The sequence below is a fragment of the Pezoporus occidentalis genome, unplaced genomic scaffold (genome assembly GCF_034315485.1).
Source record: "Pezoporus occidentalis ecotype Australia unplaced genomic scaffold, CSIRO_AGI_Poc_V1 ctg128, whole genome shotgun sequence".
In the NCBI taxonomy this organism is placed as follows: domain Eukaryota; kingdom Metazoa; phylum Chordata; class Aves; order Psittaciformes; family Psittacidae; genus Pezoporus; species Pezoporus occidentalis.
In genome coordinates this window covers 1,068,975-1,094,457 of record NW_026913082.1, presented here as the reverse complement: position 1 = coordinate 1,094,457, position 25,483 = coordinate 1,068,975, and the positions used below count along the sequence as shown (strand labels likewise).

General features: G+C 41.6%; 1 long non-coding RNA gene across 1 annotated transcript in view; it reads right to left on the bottom strand.

Annotated features, from left to right (window-relative positions):
* Positions 1-25,483, bottom strand: part of LOC134158212 (uncharacterized) — a 95,002-nt gene that overhangs the window by 67,905 nt on the left and 1,614 nt on the right. The window lies entirely within an intron of this gene.

Below are 25,483 nucleotides of genomic sequence, written 5' to 3'. Positions count from 1 at the left end.
CCTTTGACTCCTCTAATTGACCTTAATTGATTAAATGAATGCACTTCATCTTTGGATTTTACTGCCAGCATATTCTGACACGTTCTATTACAATCCATTTTGGAAGATACCTGGTGATCATACCTGAATACCCTTCTATTTCCTCCTCACTTTCATCCTCTGATTAATTACCTGGTTTCAGCAAACCCAGAGCATGTGTGTCCCATTTCTCATGAAGAGATGGCCCCATTGGCTGCCAGCCAGCTGCTGACAACCCAGCTTTCTTACAGCAAGGGATTCCAGAAGAAACATCTAAAGCATGGCACATCCAACCTGACTAAGAGCAAAAACCTATTCTGCTCGAGGCTCCACCTCAGTCAAATGTTGCACTGCATAAAAGACCCTTTCGGTTCCTTTCCATTAAAGAATCTTTGGGCATTTTTTAATGACATCTCAACATTTGTTTCAATATTCAGCTCAAACCTAGTTAACATTAAGATTTGACATTTACTCTGGGTTTCAGGGTGCAATTCTTGTTCACCAGAGAACCTCCAGAGTGCCTATACAAAGGGGAGGGTAGTGGAGAAAACATTACGTTTGGATAATGTAAAAACCGCAACTGCATTATTCAAGCTAGAGACAAAAGAATTTATTCACCTAGAAAGGAAATATTCCCTGAGACAGCAACCAGTAGCACATCTAAATTATATTTTGCATAACGTTTAACATGAAAGTGTAGGTGCTCAAGTACTCACATAATGAGCAGTGTATTACAGAGTTACTAGAGGAATACAGGCCTGTATTTGGGTTATTTGTCCCTAGGGACTTCAGTCAGAGCTCATCATGCAAACTCAGAATACAGTCTGACCCATATATGCTATCAGAGAATTGCATAGAACACTGACTGGATTTCTGAATGCAAGGGGAAAAAAACGTGTTGGCACAATCCCTATAATCTATATTCATGAGAGCAAGTATTAGCTAGTGGGAAAGACAAACACCATCATTCCAAACATCCCCTTCTTCCTTCTTTCTCCAGCTTTATATGCTGAGCATGACATCATAGGGTAAGGAATATCCCTAAGATCAGTTGAGAGCAGCTGTCCTGGCTATTTTCCCTCCCAGCTTCTTGTGCATCCCCAGCCTCCTCGCTGGCGAGATGAGGAGCAGAAAAGGCCTTGACTCTGTGTAAGCACTGCTCTAGAATGACAAAAACATCTGTGTTATCAACAGTGTTTCAGCACAAATCCAAAATGTAGCCCCACACCAGCTAGTGTGAAGAAAATTAACTATCCCAGCCAAAACCAGCACATACAAAGATAAGAGGAAACAGCAAATAAGTTCTGCAAGAGAAAAATGGACAATTTCTCTTGCTCTGTCATTGCTTTGAAGAGGTAGTGTTCCAAGGAAAGAGAACCCTCCTGCTTCATTTTGAGATATCCTAATGACTGGGGATGCTGTCATTACAGTGATTAGGTAAGGCTGATGAATGATAAACTTGTAAAAGGTCTGTGACTTCACCACAAAACAGAAATTCAAGAAATACTCATCTACATAAGCCTTGCAGCCTGCTAAGGTCAGCAATTTCTGCAAATGATTGCCATGCACGCTAACATGGCATGAAGGATATCTCAGAGCAAACAACTGAACTTCCCCAGCCTCCAAAAGCTCCAGAGGGGAGAATGACAACCTGCAGATGATGCCTTTGTTACAATCCAGTCTTCAACAGGAAGTACATCTGGAGCCAACAACTGGGATTTGCTTTTACTACCAGAACCGTAATTCCCCTGTAACACGGTATAAATCAATGTCTATTTTCTTTTACAAACTGACGCCTGCTAAGTTTTGTCTCCTAGAAGTTGCCTCTTCCAAGTTCCTGCTGCACTTAAAATTTATCTTATGCATAGATCTCTATCTTATCTACTGTATGAGTCAAGTAGGGGAAGAGGCTTTATCTTTCTTAGCCAACAGGGAAGAGCTTAATGAAAAAAATCCTATTGTTCTTCTGTAACAACTGCTTGCAGCTCCCAGTGAGGCTCTGATATCCAATGGAGATACACTGATATCCATCACACCACTACAAACATTTCTGTAGATCCAAATCACAGGAGAGTTATTCCACAGGAGCCCAGGCAGTACTTTATTTTTTAACTCCATGTTCTGGCCTTCTGAGCACGCAGATATTGCAATCCTTACTATTAATGAAGAAACTTCCCAGCTAAAGATCATTAAGTGTGATAAAGTTAATTATGTTTGCACACAAAAGGTGTTTCAGAGTAAGACAGCAGACTTCATCCTGTCATGGCTCTTTCTCAATAACTCCTTGTGCAGACAGCTGTAATTCCATAACATCCTCTCCAGAGCAGACCTTTATTTAGGGCATTCCTTGAATTCAGAAGTTAATACCTTTGCTGCCACAGTTTCAGGAAAGCTGGAAGACAATTTAGTCTTTCTAAAGAAATGCATTAACAAGTTTAACACCTAAAGGAGAGGCACCAAAAGACTATTCCTGCTGAAGTGCTAGGAAGTATTTTGACTTTGCTAATTTATTCCTGCAAGGAAAGGCAAATAAGCTACCCCAGCATATGTTAGCTTTTATGTTTTTAAAAGTTTCACACAGGAATTCATGCAGATGTAGTTTTTTCTTAGCCTTTCTGAATCACAGACACTAGAGACTCAATTCATCAGGTGTACCAAGGGCCACAGCCCTGACTGACTTTGTTTTCCTTTATCAAAATGCAATTAATATACAAATTCCATCTTCTCCTTGCATCAAATTTGTGAAAAGGAGCAATTTTCTTGCAATAAATTCATAAAGATTTCATGACATGAGCAGCAGAGCATAGAAGTGCATAATAAATCAGTCCAAATTCTAGCTGTGTCTAAAGGGTTTATGGAAAGCTCTCTATCCATTTTTTCACACTCCAAAATCTGAATTATAATTAATTTCAGGAATCAGCCAACCTACCCTTACTTTAGAAATGTCAAGCTGAGGAGTGCATTATGTGAGATTACAATTAATCAGAAGTGCAGGCGCACACACACACATCTTCCCACTTAAATTCTTCGGCCCAAAAAAGTATTACAGCAAGCCTTGACAGGTACTAAATGATCTTTTCAAGTAATACTCACTGGTAATAGATGTTACAGTTTTGCAGCCTCGTGCTAATACAGAGCTTTTCGGCAGCAAACAGGAAACATTTGACGACTCCTGCGTTAACTCTAATGACATGCTGATGGCCATGACAGCTTTCCTTCTCCCTCTCCCATCTGGAAAGAGCTCCAAGGATGGAAGAACACAGCATGCTAAATTATATAGAAAGAATTATCAACATTCACAAAACAGTAATGAAACATTAAAGATAACCGTTTCTTAGGACAATGCTGTTGCTTAGTCATTTTCCTGCAGATTATAAGTTGCCATCTTCAGCCCCAGTGGTGCTTTCTAGTCTTATACTGCTCTGATGAAAGGCAATGGGGATTTCTCTGCCTCTTTAACCTATGTGACTGCAACCCAGGCTACCCAATATCCTCACAAAAAGCAGTTTCATATTTAAAGAAGAGCATGATATGTGTTTACCTATATGGCAGGGTCAGGGCTCTGTGGGCACCCAGCAGGCACTGCCTTCTCTGGACAGTGTCTTGTCCACGCTCTGTTTGCTCCGCATCTCTGCCTGTTCTTCAGTGGCCCACCAGCCCTACAGATAGGGAGGAAGGGAGATCCGGATCACAGACACCTCCCATGGTTAAAGCTAACCAAAATATGAGTGATGAGCTTTCCCTCCCCTCCTCTGCAGCAATAGCAGACCTTCCCTCTCCTCCCACCCAGATCTTTCTGCCTGGTAATCACACCAAGGACAGGATTTTACTCAGCCTCAGTTCCTGAGGCGATAATGGAAAAATCGGACAGTCTGTATAAAACAATGGCCCTAGAAATGTCATTTTGCTTCACTGTCACCTGCAAGGAGTGAGCAACAAAAATAGCTGCTCCCTAATTTAATATGGGCTTCAAACACAAACACTTCCTCTCCCATTTATCTACCCGTGGAGCTATTTTTGTCCAGTTCACTGGGAGAATTGTTACATTCCCTTGTGCCTAAAATATTCTGCTTCTTTAATCACTGCACAGGGCTCCTACCTGGAGTAAATGAACTGAGCTGACAAGAGAAATTTATTACAGCCACCAGCCAGAGATCAAATTCTTCTCCCATCAATTATTTGGGCCACTATTGTTTCTAGCAGCTTCTTCTCTTAATAAAACTGATCACAGCTGGGTATTTGGCTGCTTCTGTAGGAAGTGCCAAGACTTGTTATTTCATTATACATGTGTTCTCTTTCCTTGCATATTTTCTGGAAGGGTTTTACATATAAGTGATGAGCATTGTCTGGCTGACTAAAGTACAAACCAAAGAGCTGGAAGATAAATTAATCCTCTCTGCTGCCACTGATTTTCTATGCAACAGTTAATAAAAAGCACTTTCCTTTTACCCCTCTATCAGAGGCAGAGCTGGAAGTTTCCTTTTTAGGGGAGAGGAAAAAGAATAAAGGAGGGAGTCTGAGAAAAGTCCATCCATCTAGTCCAGCATTGAGAAGAGGACACAGCTTCTGTACAACTGTCCATGGAAGGTTTAATAGAGCACTGGATGGTCTTTTCCAAAAGAAAGCTCTTCCATACACTGGGAAACAAATGCAGTGATCAAGGGATATGGACCTAGAACATACATTACTTTTCCTTCTCTTGTAGAGCACAGTCAGGATACCCTCTTCCAAAAAATAAAATGCCTTTGCAATTCCCACTCACCTCTAGAGCAGCTCCAAAGGCCTGTGGATGGGAAAGCAACCAGTCATAGCAGGGGCTAGGAGCAAAACAGGCAGAGAGCTGGGGGTGACAATCATTTGGCAGGGAAAAATGCAACAGCACTGATCTGGGGAGTACTGAAGAGGAAATACGAGGGGAGCTTCTCTCAACCCAGGAGGTGCAGAAAACCTCATGAAGAGTCACATCTCTGCAGTGACATGACTCCTGTGAGCTGAGGATCAGGAAGCTGGAAACAAATACATCCCAGGCCCCTGCATAGGGGGCTCTGGCACAGGACATGAGGCAGAAAAGGACTTTGTCATCTCAGGAACTAGCCAGCTTATTTCTAAGACCTGCCAGTTGCTGGAAGGTGAAGCTGGATCACAGGGTTTATCACTGGAAGCACAGATGATTTGCTGGAGGAGCTATCCTGACAACTTCACAGAAACAAGTGATCACAGTGGCGTGCAGGGAGACAAGCAAGGTTTGCCTGCCACCGTGAGCTTGGCACTGGTGGAAAGGCAGCAGTGAGGGAGCTGCTAGGATCAGGCCTATTTCCATATGTTTGTTTTTGAGCATGGCATTGCCTTGGGAGGGATTAATGTGATCAGGGCTCTTCCGTAGGCTAACAGGAGCTCAACATTCCAGAAAAGATAAACTGGCAGCTTTGGGGACCCTATGCACACAGGTCTGAAGCAACATGCTACAGGAAAAGCACTTCCTTATTCTTGAATGAAGGGCTTCAGCATATTGCATATTGCTGTGCACACACGCAGGGTGCTCCTGTTGGAGGACTAAGAACCATGCTCTCGCCTCCACAGAATGAAAAGAGAAACCAAAGAGAAGGACCTAAGATCCCATAAAAAGCACTGAAATACAGAGCATGTTCCTAGGGTTATAAGCCTTCACTTTGGCAAAGGTGCCATGAGTAATTCTTGCCAGGGATGGGCACTAAGCAAGCTAAAGCAGCACAGACACAGAGAGGCCTGATTGTATCTCAAGGACTTTCCTCATTCATCCTAAAAGCAGCTATTACAGCAGCTTTCCTAATGGCATTAAGGCAAACATCTTACAGCTACTCTAGTTCAAACTTGCTTCATGGATTTTCCCTGAACTCTCGTTCAACAGCCTTAACCAAAGATCACTTAAAAAGTCTTTAAAAGAACATGTTTCCAGAATTCTTTTTTTTCCAGCTCTTTCTACTGTCTCTACAACATTTACTCAAAGGCAACTGAGAAATAACAGCAAAAAAAAAGCAGGTGCTATAAAGCTTTTTACCCTGTGCTTGCAAGCCTCATCACCCAAGCAGCCAGGAGTAAAGACTTCTGCTGTGAGAGACAAAGCAGACAAGGTGCTGAAGGCAATTATTCCAGCATCAGCAGGAAGATCCAGGGCTAACCCATTAGGGCACCTCTGAGCTACATTGCTCTGTCAGGGCATGTAAGCTCTCAAACACAGGATTCAAAAGCTGGGAGGTTTAACATCTCTCCCACTTAATGAACTGAAATTTTATTCCCATAAGATGACTTCTGGGTGCTGTTCATGTTTCTGAAGCTATTTCCTGGCTGGAAGTGAAGCTCCCTTAACAGTGTAGATGCAACTATGATAGTAAACGCCATTGACTTAATCTGCCAGCAAATCCATCCACTACCTAGTGGTACAGCACAAAATATTCTTAATTTTTGTTTCACGGATTGTAGGGCTTCACACAATGGAGAAAATATCTTGGTTTAGGCTTTTTGTAGAACTGGATTGCACATTTTCCTTGTGACATGAAGTGGAAAGACAAATTACAGTCAGCGCATGTCTTATTCCTGACCAACCATTTCTATATGTTTTTTGAAAATACATCATTCTGCAGCCCCAATCTGGGATTTCACTGAAGTCAGTGAAGACTCTGCTTTGAAGACTTTTGAATCACTTGACCACTTGAATTTTCCTCCCATGTTTCTCAAAGCTTAGCCTCTTATTTTCAGCTATGGTTCATTGAAGGAGAAGTTTCAGAGGTCAAAACCCAAAACACCTCAAAGCTCCAGGTTTATTTTCATTCTTCTAGTTCTAACCAACTAGGAAAGTAAGAAAGTAAAGGTAAGACTCAGACCTCATTCACCCAGAACATAGAGGTTGGGTCACCCCTTTAAGAAAGCTCACCTAGCCTGGCTGAGCACCTACATGCACATAAGCAGTGTGAAGAGCAAAATTAAACTAGAGAGAAAGGTTTGTATGCATCCTCCACTGGCTCTGAAGATATCTGCACTGAGTCTCATTTGCCCCAATTCAGAAGACGAGCACCAAAACCACTGCAATGAATGGGGTCTTGCCATTCACGATGAGGACTTCCGGATTACCTCTTTGATCATGCACATTTCACCTCTCTTTTGTACACTTTATCACTTTGGAAAGTGAGAATAAAAGTATTCTTCTACATGACTGAATCACCTTTGAAATCTCCCAGTTTACCTTTGAGGTCTCCCAGTGGAAATTGCCAGTCTGTATTATTACAGTTAGATCAGTTTAAGACCAGCACTGGCAAAGCACATCAGGAGACCTCAACCTTGGAGGGCTAATCAGAGCTCCATATTCTAGTGGGAACAGAGTGCTTAATCTAGAATATGAAGAAATTGTCTTGCATCTACTCTATAAATTGATTTAAGAGATAGATGAAAAATTAAATGGTATAATTACAAAGGTTAACAAACTCAAGGGAGTCATTAGACAAACTGTGAAAAGATCACCAGTTTTTAAAAAAGAGCAGAATTAAAGATAATGGAATTCAACCCTTTAAACTCAGCCTTCCTCGTTTTCCTCAGTTGAGAAAACATTGTAAGCCCACGTCAAACAAAAGTGTTAAATGGTAATTTCTACATCGTTTATCTTTGACTATTAGGTTTAAGAGAGGCTTTATATGGTAAATGCTGGTGACTATTTAACCTGCATCAGTGGAAAAGTATTTAAGATATTAAACATGACCTAAAACTATTGCTCTAGCCCATCATTTCCTAAACTCTTAAATCTTAGGGAGGATTTAAATTATATAAACTTGAGTAAACAAATAAATATACCATATAGGAAACTAAAACCAAAACAGACTACCTGAGAAGGAAACATGCACATTTCAAGTAAGGTTTAAGGGAGAATTTTATGAAGAACCTCAATGAATGAAGAACCTAATTCTCATTTACAGGAACACTTAAGAGCTATGATAAGGAAAGATTTTCTCTAGGAAAATTTTTAACTAGAATTATGTGACAGAAGTACTTATTTTATGATTTTTATGACAACAAAAATACACAGTGCAAAAAGGCTCCTGATCACTTTCATTTCATTTCTCACCACAAAAGTGAAACATGAGAATGAAGGGAAGATTATATTGCCAGGTTTCTCATTATTAATGGTGAAGGAAATAGCTGCCTTAATGCATTTGATTATATCTTAATAATCACAGCCACTCAGTTCCTTTTTAAACATGCCAAATTCTGTAACAGAAAAATATCTTTACACCGACCACAAACTTTTTAGCCCTGACCACTGACAAGTTGTGACAACTGCACCAAGCCTTCTGGGAGAGTGTAAATATAACTGGCTTTGCACCCGCGTGAGTATCATCTGTCAGGATGAGAGCATTATCAAAGCTGCAAGGCAGGGCTGTGCATTGCAGAAGTTTCCTGAGGTGCTTCGGGAATAATAAAGAGAGCAGTGCACGTGTATATATAGGAAAAGGTTGCTCAGTAAAAGCGTGCAATGTAAGAGCTGCTCTCTGAATTCCTGATGTTCCCAGGGTATTCCTGGGGAAAATAAAAAAATAGGGGTTTTTTTATACTGTAGAGCCAGTTGAGGAAAGTTCCCCATCTAAAGTACACCCAAATGCTCAGCTAGGACTACCAAGTGTGGCAAGCTGTCAAAAACTCCTGATCTTTAATAGAAAGATAAATCACTGGAATGTAACTGAAACGTCACAACCTAGAAATGGGCTTTCTTGGATTTGCGCTAAAGCAGTGCAGAGGACTTTCAGGAGCTGCTTCCCTTCTCTTTTTTGGTTTTATATCTATCTCAAGCTTTTAGGTATCTCCTGAAAGGCCGACCAAGCAAGGCTTGTAGAAATTGCAGCATGGCTTGTAAACTGCACCAGACTTAGCCTTTTGTTTGCTGCCCAACAGAACCAAAATTCAGCATCAGAACTGAGACTCCTTTGTGAGGAGCGAGTCAGCAGTCACACGGAAAGAACAAGAATGCCAATCTACCACCCAGCTTCCTGGGAAAACAGAGACCTTTGAGCAGCAGCTGTGTTTGACCACTGCTTTGCCTTCTTTCTCACTGTTAAGTAAAAGAAATTAGAAGCTTGAGAATTAAATGTTAAAAAGCACCACTATCTCAAAGTCAAACGCAGAGGCTTGCATACTGGCACTTGGCATTCTGATACTCTCTGATGAGATAAATCAAGGCAGAGACGAAGAATTTCTTCTACATACTAGACTATCTTGTTGCCTAAAACCCTACGAACATAGTCTCAGCTCCCTTCTTAGTCCCTTACAGGTGGTTGTCCTGAGCAAGATCCTAGAGAGGTGGAAATGAGAGGTGTGAAAATTTGCAGTAAGGGACACACACACATGGAGTAACAGTAGCTCAGCACTGCCCTGAGACTGCTGTAAAACAATGCTGCAGATGGGAAGGGAATAATCTATTCTTCATGTGCGTGGTAGGTTAGATGAGAAACAGAGAGATAAAATTACAGCTAGGGAAATTCAATTCAGACATCAGGAAATACTTTCTAATAGTAAAGGCTGTTATTCCCTGGAACAGATAGCTTGGGGAGCCTGGGGAATATATGGTGCTGGTGGTTTAAAGAGACAGATGAACTAAATGATCTCCTGAGGCCCCTTCTAAGACCACTTTCTTTAATTTAGGGTAAATAATTTCAAATTTCTCCATAGACCCTTGTACCTGAATGACCTCTAACTTTCCAGACTTGGTGGATGTGCTTACTTGGGAATTAACAGTGCCTTTGGGTTATCTGAGAACAGTATATAAAACAAGTAATAATTACAGTATTTTATGATAATTTTACCACAATTATACACAGACTGTAGCTCCACTTAATCCAAGAATGGCTTTAGGCATCTGGCTATGCAGCCTTCATTCAGTCAAGAACATCAGCCGTTTCAGATCATATCCTTCAGCCGCTCCCAAACAACATTCACAGGTTACAAGGCATCAGACTGTATTTAACTGCCTCAGACACTTCAGTGTTGTTAACCGGCATGGCTCAGTTTGTCATTACTGAACAGCCTGATATTGTGCATTGTAAAAATTCTGTGAGAGAAGAACTTTTGGGGGGTGATTTATTTAGTGTTGCCACTTTATTTTATCAAAATCTCAACTTGAAGAGCAGACCTTAGGAGTCAATAAATGAATCCATACAGATCTCCTGCATGCAAAAACCAAAGCAAGACTGGTGATCACTACAAATCCAATCTTGCCACCCATTGCACACACACTGGCATCAACCCAGCAAAGCACTTCAGTGCATGCTTCGTTTTAGGCATACAGGTAGCGCCATTTAAGCTAATGGAATCACGTAAGTGCTTTGTTGGATGAGGGCCAGTCTCCTCAGCATCTTGCAGTGTCAAGTACATGAAGCAAGGGCTTCATTTAAGTGCATCAGACTTTAATTGACAAAAATCAAACTAATGCAGCATTCAGACTGAGCCCATCTCTCTAAGGCAGCTATTACAATCACAGGTAGTAGGACGTGGTTTGTTTGTGCTGCCCCAGTGCCTGAAGTGTCCTGTTGGACTTGATCCACCATGCCTCATCTCTGATATAAGTCCTTTCTCAGCAAGTCTTGTCTAAGTCTTCCATCCAGTATGCTCTCATCGAAACAACTGACTTGTCCACCCACCAGAGATGATTACATTAACTTCTCCTGTAACATCTTTCATACCAAGTATGTTCTACCGTTTGCTGTTATCTGCTCTTGATGTATGCTCAATGCTTAGGCTGTGGACCCTTTTCCAAAAGGGTTTTCACTTGTGCTTTGAAACTTTTCATGCATCTGTGGAACTACCAAAAAAAAAAAAAAAAGAGATAAATTGGGAGAAATGCTATTGATGCTGCAGCAACTGAAGACAGCTCATCACATAGTGGACTAACATCTAGTTACAGAGATGTCAGGCACACAGGCCTAACATCCCCATAACCTGAAGAACAAAACTCTCTAGATATCTCATTATTCAACTTCCAAGCAAAGGAATAGTGCGCATGTGACCCATTAGCTTAGATAGGCTCACCTCTACATAATGTCCTAGAACAGCAACACTGCAGTTCTGAAACAGTTGATTTCAGTAAAAACCCCAAACCTAAGGCAACCAATAGAGCACAGATGTAGAATTAACTTCTCACCACAGTGCATTCTTGTAAACAATTATGAAAAAGGAATAACATGTCTGGGAATTTGTCAGGCTATCAAATTTAGTTAATGTAATTACTGAAAAAGGAGGGTTGAGAGCTTTGTTAGTAGTGTGGCTAGAGCACAGTGACAGCAGTGCAAGTGCTCCTGCACCTGCACAACCCTGCTCACATAAGCAAGCCCCGTGCTTTAATTGCTTTTACCCAAGCACGCATGATGCAAGTGTAAGGCTAAGCCACAAGAAACATTCAAGATACTGAAAGAGTAACTGGGAATGGAGGGTTTCCAGAAACACAATGGGTATTTGTAGCACCTTTTGTCACTGCATTTTTCCATGATCATACTTAGAAAATAATCATCTTTCATCCACAGCTGCTGAATAGACCTCTGACTGAAAGGCACATTTCCCTATCAAACAGGGGAATACCAAGAAGGAGATGGGGAGGATCATGTAGTAGGACCTTGCAATAGCAGCGTTTCTGTAGTAGCTCTCTGAAATGTAACCATGCCTTCAGAAACACAACCACATTTTCCTGTGCCTTCTGCAGGAAGTGGATTTATGCAGTTACGAGCTCAGGAAGCAGTTTTTCACAACACCTAGAAACAACATGCCACTGAACATTGCCCATCTTTGCAGCAGCTGAAGGAAGTGAAGTCCCTTAGATCTACAGCATCTCTACTCTTTGTGCTCTGGTAGAACCTGTGCTGCAAACATGTCGTGACACAGGGATGGAGGCAAGAATAATTCAAATATAGAGGTAACGTTTAACATGAACACATTTAAGTTAGCATGTTCGCAAACAGGATTTACCTTTCTGCACACTCCTCTGTATTGAAGAAGTTGTGTTGAATTTTAAAGTTCTTTGCTACTCCAGACTCCTGTCGAAAGTAAGTCATGTGCAGCAGCTTGGAATACACGAAATTTCAAAGGCAACTTTAAACAGTTTTTTTTCTGGGAAAAAAGACCTCACTTGTTAGCAACCTCATAAAGAACATCTTTTGTAATAACCTTTTAGAGTTTGAGCCCTTCTATGTACTTATAAACCAGGTAAAAATTAGTGATCCTCGATGAACACAGTTAAATGCATGTGAATTTGGATACAGTGGCAATTTTGAAACTCTAAGTGTACCTTCACATTTCACTGGTAATACAGTGAGTCATTGGGACTCTTCTAAGATTACATTATTCCAGACCCTGGACGAATGCATGAACTCTCCAATTGCCCTTTGCAGCCACCTCATGTGTAAGAATAACTTTCTAAAACACATGTGCAAGACAAATTTACAGTATAAAAATCAATTTGAGGAAAAAATATTTTTAAAATGTCAACAAGGCTCTCTCAGCTACTAAGATCTCATATCAAGCCTTACAACTCTAAAGTGGCTGCTTCTACCAGAGCTTTTTCTCCTAAAAACCACATGCTAGCTGCAAAAATAATCTGAACATATTTTTCTCTTTTGTGCCTGTCCCCCAGAAAATGACTTTCAGTTATTAACTGAAAATTTAGCTTTTAATCATATCTGCTCAGAACAGAGCTGAAGCTGTGATGCAATTGCACAGCCTTCCTGCAAAGCATATGGTACTTGAAAAGCAAGTAGAAGGGAAAAACAGCAGACAGGAAAAGGTTCAGACTCCTATAGCCTGGGTTTTGCACTGCGGGGTAATTACACTGAAGAATTCATGACTCACTTTGGTGCACTACTGTGCACAGCTAAATTAGAAGTCTGGCAAGGACACCAGACAAATGATGAAATATATAATATTGGTTTCCCCAGCATAACTCATCACTATAGTCTCATGGTGTTTCAAAGGTCTTTTTTTAGTGCTCTAAGAAAACACGTTCTTTTTTAAATGAGAGCAACATATTGAATCAAAAATGTACTGTACAAAAGTTGACAGAAATAGGTAAAATCCTCTTCAAAAATCAGCCTTGAAGGTAGCTTGGTTAACTGTTCCCTAAAGCCTTCTGAGTCTACACGGAGTATCTTACATGGAGACTATTTAACACTGTTGTGTATTAAAGCATAAATGTGATGTGGAGATGAAGCTCTTCCACTATATAACATTCATAAAGGAAGAAAATGTTTTCTTTACAACAGCTTACAAATGTGTATAGGCAAAACGACTTAGATAAAAGCTCCCTAGTCATTTGACAGCTACAATGAGGCCAAGCACACTGAAAGACATACACATTGGGACAGCACTTAAATTAACTCTTAAAGACAAATCCTTTTTCTCACAAGGACTGCAGTAAGTCTGGAGTTATGCAGCACACTGAATTAATACAGTTTTTCCAGATGCAACCAATCCTCTATGTAATGCTGAACTAGTTATTCTGATTTGTGATGAGAAAGAATTGATACCAGTCATAAGAGGCACCAGTGTTAAAAGCTTGCTGTGTGAGCCAGAATTAACTTACCCGGCTAAAAACCAAAACAAAACACCCAGCTCTCCAGTAGGTTGGGGATGAGAACTTCTAGTAAGCATTTGCACATCTTTTCACAAAAGTTACTGTAACATGCAAGGGGTCATAAAGATTTTCGCAGCTCATAGCAGTCAGAGGGTTTGAACATAGAGATAGTGCTTAAAATGTTAGCAGAAATCCTGCCTATGAAATTTGTCATTAACTTCAAGCCCCCCCTGCATAAGCCTGGCAAACTTTCAGAAATAGTGGAGGCAATTAATGTTAAAGCCTCCATATGCTAAACAACCACTGCTCTGCATATTACGTATTTTGTTTAAAGCACAGAGATTGAAAACAGTTATTTTTAACTCTTTTCAGTATACAGTACATCTGTTGTGGTTTTGATTTCCATTAAAAATCAGAGTCATTTACCGATCTGGATGTCATCCAGATTTCAACACAAAACACATGAACTAAGCCCAAATAATGTTGTTTTATGCGCATGGGTGCATGTATTGTATTTATTATCTGCTTCAATAATTAGAAACACAGCTAAAAATGATGGGGGGGCTTTGAAGGAACAGACTATCATACTTAAATTCTCATTTCCTCAAAGTCCCTGGGCTTAAAAACATTAAGAACAAGACCATGAAAACTTTCTTTATGTTTACATGCTGCTGCTGGGACATACAATCCCATTGACTCTGCTTACTTGAGAAGGGGATCCTGAGGCTGGCTCTAAAAGGGACACAGATCAGGGTGTGCCAGATACCTTGAACATAGCTTTAAAGAACAGGCATCAAGAAAAAATCTCCAACAGTAACGAGCTACCAAATTATCTGCCAACATGGACCTCAGCCAGTAAGTCAAACAAATTAAAAGCTGCAATCACTTCTCTGACAATTCTCCAGCAAAACTTGTCCCGAGTTTTTGTTCCCTGGTGAAAACCAGAAGATAATCAGCATGCACCAGAGGTCAGTAGGTTCAGACTATCAAAGACCAGCAAAAGGAGGTTCTGCAAGGGCACTGCGGAGTGCCTTGCCAGCAGCCTTTTACAAGCTTGCTCCAAAGCCTGTTGAAGTCAGCTTGACTCTTTCTATAGATGCCACCAGCTTCAGGTCACATCCTAGCTTGTTGCAGGGCTCCAGCACCATCCTCTCTGCTGATATAGAGGTGGCAATGCAGCATTAGAGAAAAGGACTCTTTCAAATAAGAGCTGAATTAGGGCTAGAGAGGTCAACACACCACAACACTGCTCTTAACAGCAACTCTGAGCTGAGGAGAAAAACATAAAGACACTTAAATTTGAAAATTAATTCCAAGGTCATTGTCTTGGCAACCTTTCAGCATTTGCTTCCTATGCCTGCATGCAGAGACCCATTTCTAAACACGACCCTTATGAAATCAGCAGGCCTAAAACATGAACAGCCAGATGTTCAGAAAAAGGTGAAATCCAAATTGTGTATTTGATTTCTGATGTGATTGCATAACTGTCCTGGAGAAGATGAGCCTATACCCTGTGGCTTATGCAAGCAACCCAGATGGAGCTTTGCTCATAAGGCAATTCCTGTTATTATTAGCAAAGGCACATCTGGCTGGCCAGGCCAATCACAGCCACAACCAATCCCTAGCACATGTAGGTCCCAGCCCATTACCATTACAAGACAGTCCTCAGCAGGGTGAGCTGCAAAGCTTGTCTACCTTCTATGGAAGATCATAACGCAGAGATGCTATTGGGTTCCTTCACCCCAAGCAGAACAAGCACTCACCATGTGCTCACTCATCCCCAGGACAAATGAGAAAGTACAGTTGTTCCAGATGTGCACAGTTTCAAATATTCCCCCCCTCTTTAAAGGACAAAGTGATCTTCTCTCCTTATGATTTATCTCCCTGGCCTTTATAAGCCTGCTGCATATGGTACTAATTTCACACCCTTTTTCAGATGATGCAATGAAATTAAATGACATGGCCACAGTCACACAGGGATGGCAGCACTAACACTGACTCTGGGAAGAGCTCCTTGTTCTTTTGCTCTAAGTATGGGTGTACCATTTCTTTCATATTGTGTTACCACTCTACAGCTGTCAAGCTGACAATACCATCTTATGTTACAAAACCTGCAGTTCAATTTAACTTTCCTTCAGAAGTTAAACTTCCATGGGAAATTATTGTTGGAGAAATATGGCTTGCATCTGTTTGTGCCAGAAAGCCATTTCTGCCGCTTTTCTCCACAACTGTGATTCCTGCATTTTTATTTTTATTTTAATCATGACTCAGAAAGACTAAATAGACGTTCAGCTTGAGTTTCAAGAATGCAAATGTGCATATTCAGCACTCAGGACAAGCTTTCCCACCACTGGCATTAGCCTGCCCAATGAAAAGGGTAGCACTTCCAGAGGATGGGGCTGGCAGTGATTGGAGTCTCTGCCTGCCCTTTGGACACTGGGGTCTGGAGAGCAAAGAGAAGAAAATTCTCTACAGACCTTCCACTAGAAGGCTTCAGAACCAATTGCCACTGCTGTCTCTCTCCCCTCTTTGAGACTCCTTGTGTGCTGTCTGTTTCCCAGCCCTTCTGGCTGTCAGGTACTTATAAGCAAAGAACTAAATTACTTTAGATGGCACTTACTGTGGGGTACAAACAAGAATGCATTTGCAGTCTTTGCCCGTTTCTTGCTGCCACTGCAATGGAGAAGCAGGTGAATTGCTGCATGAGAACACAGCCTCTATAAATTTAACAGCAGGAAGAGGCTACAGGGGCATACAAACTGCCAATATTTTCCTCTGGGGTAAGGCTATGTGTTGGGTTTGCAAGGCAAGGTTTTGGTAACAGGGAGCTACACGGGTGACTTCTGCAAGAAGCTGCTAGAAGCTTCCCCCATGTCCAACAAAGCCAATGCCAGCTGGCTCCAACACAGACCCACTGCTGGCCAAGGCCATCAGCAATAGCAGCAGTCCCTCTGGGATAATGTATTTAAGAAGTGGAGGCAGGGAAGTGCACAATCACAGTCAGAGAAAGAACTCAAAATAGACGAGAATCTGCTCTGCATACATCAAGGAGAGTGAAGGAGGATGGAGGAGGTGTCCCCGGTGCTGGAGCAGAGATGCCCCCTCAGCCCGAGGTGCAGACGATGCTGTGGCCGGCTGTGCCCCACAGCCAGTGAAGGACCACAGTGGAGCAGATATCTGCAGCGCAGGGAGGACCCCATGCCAGGCCAGGGGGATGCCCAAAGGAAGTTGTGACCCCATGGAAAGCCCATGCTGGAGCAGGCTCCTAGCAGGACCTGGGGCCCCATGGAGAGAGGAGCCCATGCTGGAGCAGGTGTGATGCAGGACTTGAACTACAGCCTATGGGAAGGACTCACATTGGAGAAGTTCATGGAGGACTGCCTCCTGTGGGATGGACCCCATGTTAGAACAGGGAACTGTGTGAGAAGTCCTCCCATGAAGAGGAAGGAGCAGCAGACACAACATTTGATGAACTGACTGCAAACCCCATTCGTCATCTCCCATGCCACTGGGAAGGGAGGAGGTATTAAAAAAATGGGAGTGAAGTTGAGCCTGGGAAGAGGAGAGGGGTGGGGGGAAGGTGTTCCTAAGATTTGGGTTTATTTCTCATTATACTAGTCTGATTTGGCGATAAGTTAAACTAATTTCCCCAAGTCAAGTCTGTTTTGCCCATGATGGTAACTGGTGAGTCATCTCCGCATCCTTACCTCAACCCATGAGCCTTTCGTTCCATTTTCTCTCCCCTATCCAGCTGAGGAAAGAAGTGATAAAGCAGCTTTGGTGGGCACCCTGCACCCAGCCACAGTCAACTCATCACAGGTTATTCATACTTCTGTGCCTTCCAGCATCCTTACCTCTCCTGACCTGTTTTACAGCAATGCCGATGTCACGCTTCTGAGAATAAACCAAAACACCAAACAAAGTATGGAGGGGGAGGTTCAACTATTTTCTACGCAGTCGTTTACAAGGAAAACAGTTTGGGTCTGGATGGAGTCATGAGATCCATTGGCCATTTCAGTCCCATTTTGCCACAGGTTTATAACACTGAAACAGGTGGAAAATACAGTGATTAAGCTCCGCGGCTTTTGTGCTGCCTCTGTAACAGGTTCACCCTGGAGTGTGCTTGGGCATCTGTTACACACTGTACATCCACAGCAAGCCTTGTCCTTACGCCAGTGCTGCTGTCACCGTGCTCTGAGCATCAGGGCAGGGGGAGCACAATTGGAGCAGCTGCACAGCAGAACCTTTTGGCCCCAATTTATATGCTGATCTCCATGAGCTTTCAAGTAACAGCTACATGGTAAGAGTCTAGGAAATAGCATCTTCCTTAGTGCATAAAGTAGCCCTATGGACTTTATTGGCAGTGGTACTTCCTATGTTCTTCTGCACCTGTCTGCATCTGGCAGATGGGACAAGTCACACATTATCAGACCTTCATCAAAGACTTCCTAGGGAAAGCAACCTCCTTCCTATCCCCACACAACCTTCACCCTGCCATTAAGCACGCTCCCAAATCCTGCCCAAACTTAAATACATACTAGTGCTGTGCCCTTTGCCATCTCTAAGCTCCCTGACCACATCTGCCACTATTAGTGGTACAAAGCAAAGCACCCAAACAGCTCTTGACTACTCACAGTGCTATTTGTGTTATCCCTAGGGACTAGAGGTAGAAGTCACTGCTTACCTGTATTTATTACTAGAAGGTACCTATAATTGTCTTTTCTGGGTTAAGGAACAATAAGATATATGAAAGAAAAAACAGGAAAAATAAAGCAAGTTTTCACATGGGAATGCAATCACCTACAAATATAGCTCAAACCACCCTCATAACCCAAACTGCCCCCATAGCCCTTGATATTCCCTTGTTTCATTATTCCTCATGTACTTCATTTTCAGTCCTTCTGAACAAGACATTTTGTTCTCTTACTCCATAATTTTGTTCTTTAATTTATTTGCCCCTATTTCCTTTTGTTCTTCTTTTGATGTTTATCCTTTTAATGTTTCTTTCCAAAAGCTGCCTTTTTTTTTTTCCTCAAACCCTCCCAGTTTCAGTGTGCTGCCTTTGAAGCAATTTTTTTGGATTTGCTGCTACTTTGCTTTTCATGCAATTTTTATTTTTCTTGCTGGCTTATTTGTTATCTGTAGCACAGAAGCCATCAGATACCACGAACTTTACTGCATCACTCCACATCTTAAAGCAAAAGTTAAACTTAGTATTTGCATTTAGTTGTTACTTATCGCACTTGACTAACCTATCGCATTTCCATTTGTAGACTGGAATTCCAAAGTGGACCTTAGTAATAATAAGTAAAAAATCTGTGGCTTTAAATTCCATGAAGGTCTCTGCTATTATGAACGTGCATCTTGCAAAACTTAGTCCAGCAAACTGTTGACCATTTGTGAGTTGACTAGGACCTCTACTCACATCAATGGTGTTACGCAATGAGGTCTCCACCATGAGCTGAGCTGGACCTCTACTCCTGGTGAGTGCATTATGTGCAAAGGCTTCAATAGCCTTTCAACTCAACCTGTTCAGTCATTGAACATCAAACTGCTGAGATGAAGATCCATGATCAGAGCTTCTGTTGACTTCAGTGAGGAAACAAAGAGGCCAGCCAGGTCTTGCTGCCATCTCAAGCTGAGGGAAACCGACTCAACTGCAACAGCCTCTTCCCTGCCGCATCAAGGCAAGGAGCTACAGGGATCCATGGCACTACCCCTTTGGGGACCTCAAGCATAAGTCCTTTTTCAGAGTTTTCTGGCTACAACAGTGCTGAAAGGAGTAACACCTAAGAGGCACAGAGATGCCCTGTTCCTGTGCACTGACTAAGGCATGATCTATATTTGAAGACAGCTGGAGAGGAAAGAGGGAGCTGTATACCTTCACGCAGCAAAATGAGAGCATAGCAGAGCTTTGCATTCACTGTTACTACAAAACCCTTGTGCTCTTGAAACTATTAGCTCCATTAGAAACAGCAGATACACCATTTGAAGGGTTCATATTTATATGCATCACCATATCAGCATTTGTATGTATGGCAGTCATGTTTAAAGGGTCCCAGCTGAGATCTGGGCCGCATGAGCCCTGCTCTAGTTAGCTTTGAGTCTCTGAAATATTTTGAGACAACAGCTACTATACTGGCTTGTACCTACTCTGCATGTTTTTCCATGAGAAAGGGCAGAAATCAGAGCAGACAGCCATGTACAGAATGCTAATCTAAAAGATAATAGGAAAAGCCTTGCAAGGAGATAATTCAATTCACTTTATAACAAGAAAATGTTCATTTTCCACAGTGACACCCAGAATGGTCAAAGCTTGATTCCTGCAGGCTCAAGTCTGTATACAAAGGTCATGATATTTTGTCAGCAAAGAAAACAAAGGTGCTGAGATGGACTAGTCAATAATTGACTGAGCCTTGTTACTCTCTGCAATCTCTATCTTGTCACGATGTTCCTGTCTCAAGGTTTCAGCTACAACTAGTGAATCGCTTCACTGAAAGAGACTTCTTACCTTGAAGAAAAGAAATCACCACCATTGACAACAACAACAAAGACTTCCTATCTGGTTTTGTCAAAGGTCACTCAGCAGTTAGGTCTATTTACACTGTGACTTCTATCAGATGTGAAGAACACAGAACAAAGCACCCACTAATATTCACTCCTTTGGCTTCAAAAATTTCCATGGAAACCTTCTTTTTCTTTAAGTTACCTCAATCTTCAAAGAGCCAGAGAAGGAAAAAGGCTGCACTCAAAACCACTTCCACTTTGCATGTCTGACATTCCTGTTTGCAGCCCACCTGAGAGGTATAACCTTGACATATTTCTTGGCAACTGCCCAAAGTTTTATCTTCCAGCAGAGAAGGTAAGTGAGCAACTGCTTTCACTACTGGATTACAGGCATATTATCCCCATCCTTCTTCTAACCTGTATTCCACCTGAGGACACCGCTCTCCTCCTGTAGGCACTGTACAAACAGAAAAAAAGGATGGGCCCTATCTCAAAGCATTTCCATTCTGAAGAAATAGAGCAGATAAATCAAGTCTTATTACTCCAGCCTATATATGGAACACTGTTGGTGTCACCCAACTAAATGACAACCCTAAAGGCAATTAGGTCTGACTTACAAGGGAGTATGTAGCAATCATGCTTCTAGCTCAGGCACCTGAGCTGTCTCAAGTATTTGAACACATCCCTTGGAGAAGCCCAAGACCTGACAGAAAGTAAGAGAGCCAGAAAACAAGCCTGCTCCTAGCACCCTGACACATTCCCATACTCGTAGATCATCCCTCTCTCGTAACAGCACAGCTGTTTTACCATGAGGTCTACACACATCCTCCCACCTTCAACAGCAAATGCAAAATAACCATATTTCATGACTAGAGTTTACTATTGCAGCATATCAATAGGACAAGGCAAGGAAGTGAGACAGCATGAAAAAGCCCTTAGGGAAGCAGACAAACTTAGGACTCAAGAAGTGCAAATCACTGACAACAAAATTCTTCCAGGAAACCCCATCCTGCTGATGGAAAGTGAGGGAGAGAAACACCAGAGATGCTCATCACCTCCCTTGGCAAGCCAACAGCAGACTCCCCACTTCATTAAGGGAACAGAAAGCCAGCTCTGGCCCACCTAACTCAGGCTAGAGCAGTTTAATTCAGATCAAGGGTGTATAGCAGGAATTGTCACCATTACAGCTGCTGCCTTGGCAGGGTAGCAGCAGCATCAGGATGCCCCGGCAGAATTGGAGAATCGAACAAGGAGAAGCCTGAGACACAGGGTAAGGGGCAATTCATTAGAAAGGAATATAGCACCTAGCTAATAAATTAAGAAAAATTTATTAGGGACTAGGAATATAGAAAGTAGATTTTTTTAATATTTACAAAACTATGCTTCCACTACAAAACCTACTAAGTAACAATTCATAATGTGGGAAAGAAAAAGGGCTGCTGTAAACTCAAGTACCCCTTGCAAGCACCTGCCTTTTGCATGTGTTTCTCTAACCTTACAGTGGATTGTGTAGCAAGGTTTGATCAGACAAATATCATCAACTGGTGGGAAAAGAGGAACCATTCCTTAATTTTTTAATTTTTAAGTGATAACTATTACACAGGAATCTTCCATGGTCAAAGTTTTCAGTGTCTTTAATATAAAAATCACCAAAAGCAGATTTGTGATTGTGTTTGAACAGTGCTCAGGAAAACACTGTAAGGACAGGATGCAAACAAAACATGAGGTAGCAGAAAACCAGAAGGGACTGGGGGAAAGAGGAGGTGCAAGGGGGCTCTCATGAGGCCCTGTACCACTGGAGAGACTCGCTGTGCTCTGCACTTCCAGTCATGTCACACTGTTCTTCGGGATACATGACTGGTTACATATACATAAGGTCACTACTAAGTTTAAGGGGTTTCATGACTCAAGGACTCACCAGAAGTCCCAGCGTTTCAGGCCTTCCTATGTAAAATATTCTTAAGAGTTTCAGTTCCTTCTGGGTTAAAGTCAGGAGTATGAATCATTTTCCAAATAAGTGAGACTTCAAATATCATCATTTTCTCTCTTATAGTGGCTTTTATTAATAGATCTCAAAATGCTCCATGGTATCCTTCCTATCACATGAGGAAACAGAACTGAAGCATCTTTTCAGCATCACATATAGCCAAGGAGCATCCAAGCTAGATAACAGTCTTGGTGTCTCCTGAGGGCAGAGGAATTCACAGCCTGTTAGGTTACACTGCCTAGTTGTAAGACTCTCCCATGAGGGTATTTTATTAGTATTTTAATTTCTATTTCAGGCTGTGGCATGCTTAAAATTTCTTTGTGGTTTGCTCTCTTACTTCAAGTTTTAAAGATATCTGATTGAAAATTTATCCAACAAAGAGGGGGGGAAAAAAGCTCAATTTAAGAAGTCAAAACATCCATACAAATCAAAATTAGACAGCAACAAAAAAAGGAATCCCCAGAACAGCTTCCTAAATATACTATTAAACTGTTCATGTGTGCATGCATTTATATATTCACATGCACTCAAATGGGTCTGTGTGTGACTGCACACTGCAGCATGCAGAAGCTCCCTCTGTTCATGTGTAACTACATCTTGTTTTAACATCAGGACACATTTTCTCCAGGCATAAATCATGCAGCTCCATCAATTTCTATGAATCTGCAAAATAATTGTGTAATTTAGCAAGCCATGTTTTACACACTTTGAGAAGATTCATCCACTATTACTTGAACTCAGAAAGTCCACAAGGAATACAGTTATTGAAAACAGCAAACAGTTGTTATAGAAAGATGAAGTTATGGTAACTCAAGTAGTGCATGCTCTTATGTCATGCACATCAAGATAATTTGTTTTGACTTAATTTAAATAGTAATGTAGATAAGAACACAACTTAACAGCTGATTTTCTTTACAACATCCTAGCACTTCAGAATGAGATTTATCAGCCCCTCCATAATGTAGCTATATGCTAGATTACTACTCCACTTAATGACTAGAGCAAATGTGATCCCTCCAAAGGCCAATCACATTGCTTTAACAACAACAATGACAGGTTTTGTTCTTGCATTGCCAGGCAGCTTTTTGTTCCAGCCAATAGAATAATTAAGCATTGTGGACCAGATCCTCAGCTGATATAATTAGATGGCATTTCATTGAAATCAAGGCCAGCTGACACCAGCTGAGGAGCTAACCCTTGATCTACAGCAGCAACAGCTGAGGCCTTGCAAAACAGGCAGGGGAAAGCCTTCTGTTTCACTGCCTTAATGTAATAATGAGTTCTCTGCTTTCAACAGATTTATCAAGCAACCAGTGGGGTTTTGGATCATTTAGAATACTGGATCCCAAATTAAAGAATTGGAACACTCAAAGCAAAAGGCTGAATCTGGAAGCTTGGGCTTTCTGAAATCAGTTGGGAGTGGTGATGCATTTCCAGGATGAGCTACCCAGCTCTGATGATCTGACAGCACCAGCCAGCTCTGCTGGCAACATGGGAAGCCAATCACATGTCCCTCCTTTCATCACTATTTAGCTCAAGCCTGCAGCTTAATGCCCCTCCAGTCAACCTTAGCAAACCATCACAGGAAGGAATGCTGGCCATACCACCTGGTTGATCTGGAGGAAGTGATTTGGTCAAGACTTATTAAAAAACATCATATAGCTAACAAAATCCTGGTGCTGGAAGGCAACCAAGGCAACATTAGTTTGACTTCTTTTTTTTTCCCCTCCTCATAATATATTAACACACCACTTCAAAGAGGTCTCACTGATCCTTCATGCACCAACAAGAAGTTTACTATGAAATAATCAAGCTTATGGAATTTCCTTCTGTTCAGTACCAAGCATATTCCTTAGCAATAAAGGTGATTTCACAGTGTGGGAGCTTAATATGCAGTACCCACTAGATTGCCAGAGTGATTTGTGTTTACAAGGCAAAGCACCAATAAATTGGGTCAGCACATGAATCTTCAGAGGGAGGAAAGAGAGTGAGAGCAGGAAGAGCACCCTAGGCAGCATCACCAGAGGGGCCAAGAAAAGCACATGATGCCCTTGGGACTTCCAGAATCATGGATAGATGTTTTCAGAAAGGAAAATCCATTTTTCCATTAGGACTAACAATAGAAATATTACCTTGATTGAAAATGTGCAATCAGGCCTGACTTACAGTTAGCCCTGCTGCATTCAGGCTTTACATCAGAAGGCTGTAAACCATTGTAACAGAAAATAGCTGGTATGTTTACTCACCCAAAACCATGCTTCATTTATTTACCTGTGTACATTATCACATACACTCACCATTGTTGCTGCTCAGCGAGGCAAGCAGACAAAAATGGGGAAAATAAACATCTACACAGATTTCATCAGCAGATAAACTATTAATTCTTGCACAAAACCAATGAAGAAATGGCAGGATATACTACAGTAACCACTCCTGAATTCTTGATTAAATAAAAGCAATGGTACAACATGCAAAAAAAAAGCGCTTAGTGTTAATTTGTAATATCAAATTAAAAAGTGTGTTGAGATCCAAAGCAATCTTGGCTTGTGATTGTAGTAATGCAGTGTGAAATTTCCACTAACATTCAAATACTTCCAAGAAAATAGAGGAAAGACATTTTAATTCAATGGCCAAAACAAGAAAATGAGGAGTTGATGTAAAGGACTTGATTTCATTGAAGCTATTGAGATGTATGTAATAACTTATTAATGTCAAAATATTCCATTAAGAACTTATTATGTCCTTGTTTACATCATGCTAGCAATTATAGGGGTAATGCTGGTCCAACACACAGCACAGCAGAAATGAAAAGCTGTTTGCCATGTACTGGAATTCAATATGAAAGCACAGTTTAGATAAGGAGAAATATTTACATTTTTCTTACTGAGCCCAAGACCTCAGAAAGTAAAATAATAAACAACTAACTTCTGCAACTACCCAAATCAGGCTTTATTACATAGACCCCATGGCTCTACATACACAAGCTCTGTGGTTAAAAGCTTGTTTGAAGAAAAGGTTGAACAACAGTCAGCAGTTACCAAGAATTTTTGTTTCCCCATCAACTCCAAGTCTTGAAGGCAAATATCTGAACCAGGAGGAGGTAACCTGCCTGTGAACACTGCGCTTGCACTGAAAGGGGATGGGCCAGAGCATCAAGGTACATAAGCAGTGAGGTAGAGCTGAAATTCAACCAGCTGGACACAAATCCCCATTTCTTCCCTTGCAGCGGAAAAATGGCACCATTCTTTGTTAGGAGCAGCTCACACACAACCCAGACAACAGCAAAGCACAAAAGCTCTCCTGCACCAAACTCACATATGCCCACAGTCAGCAATAAGGTTGTCCTGGGAAGCTTTACCAGCCTTTGTAGCCCTTGGACTTGGTCCCTGAGCCTT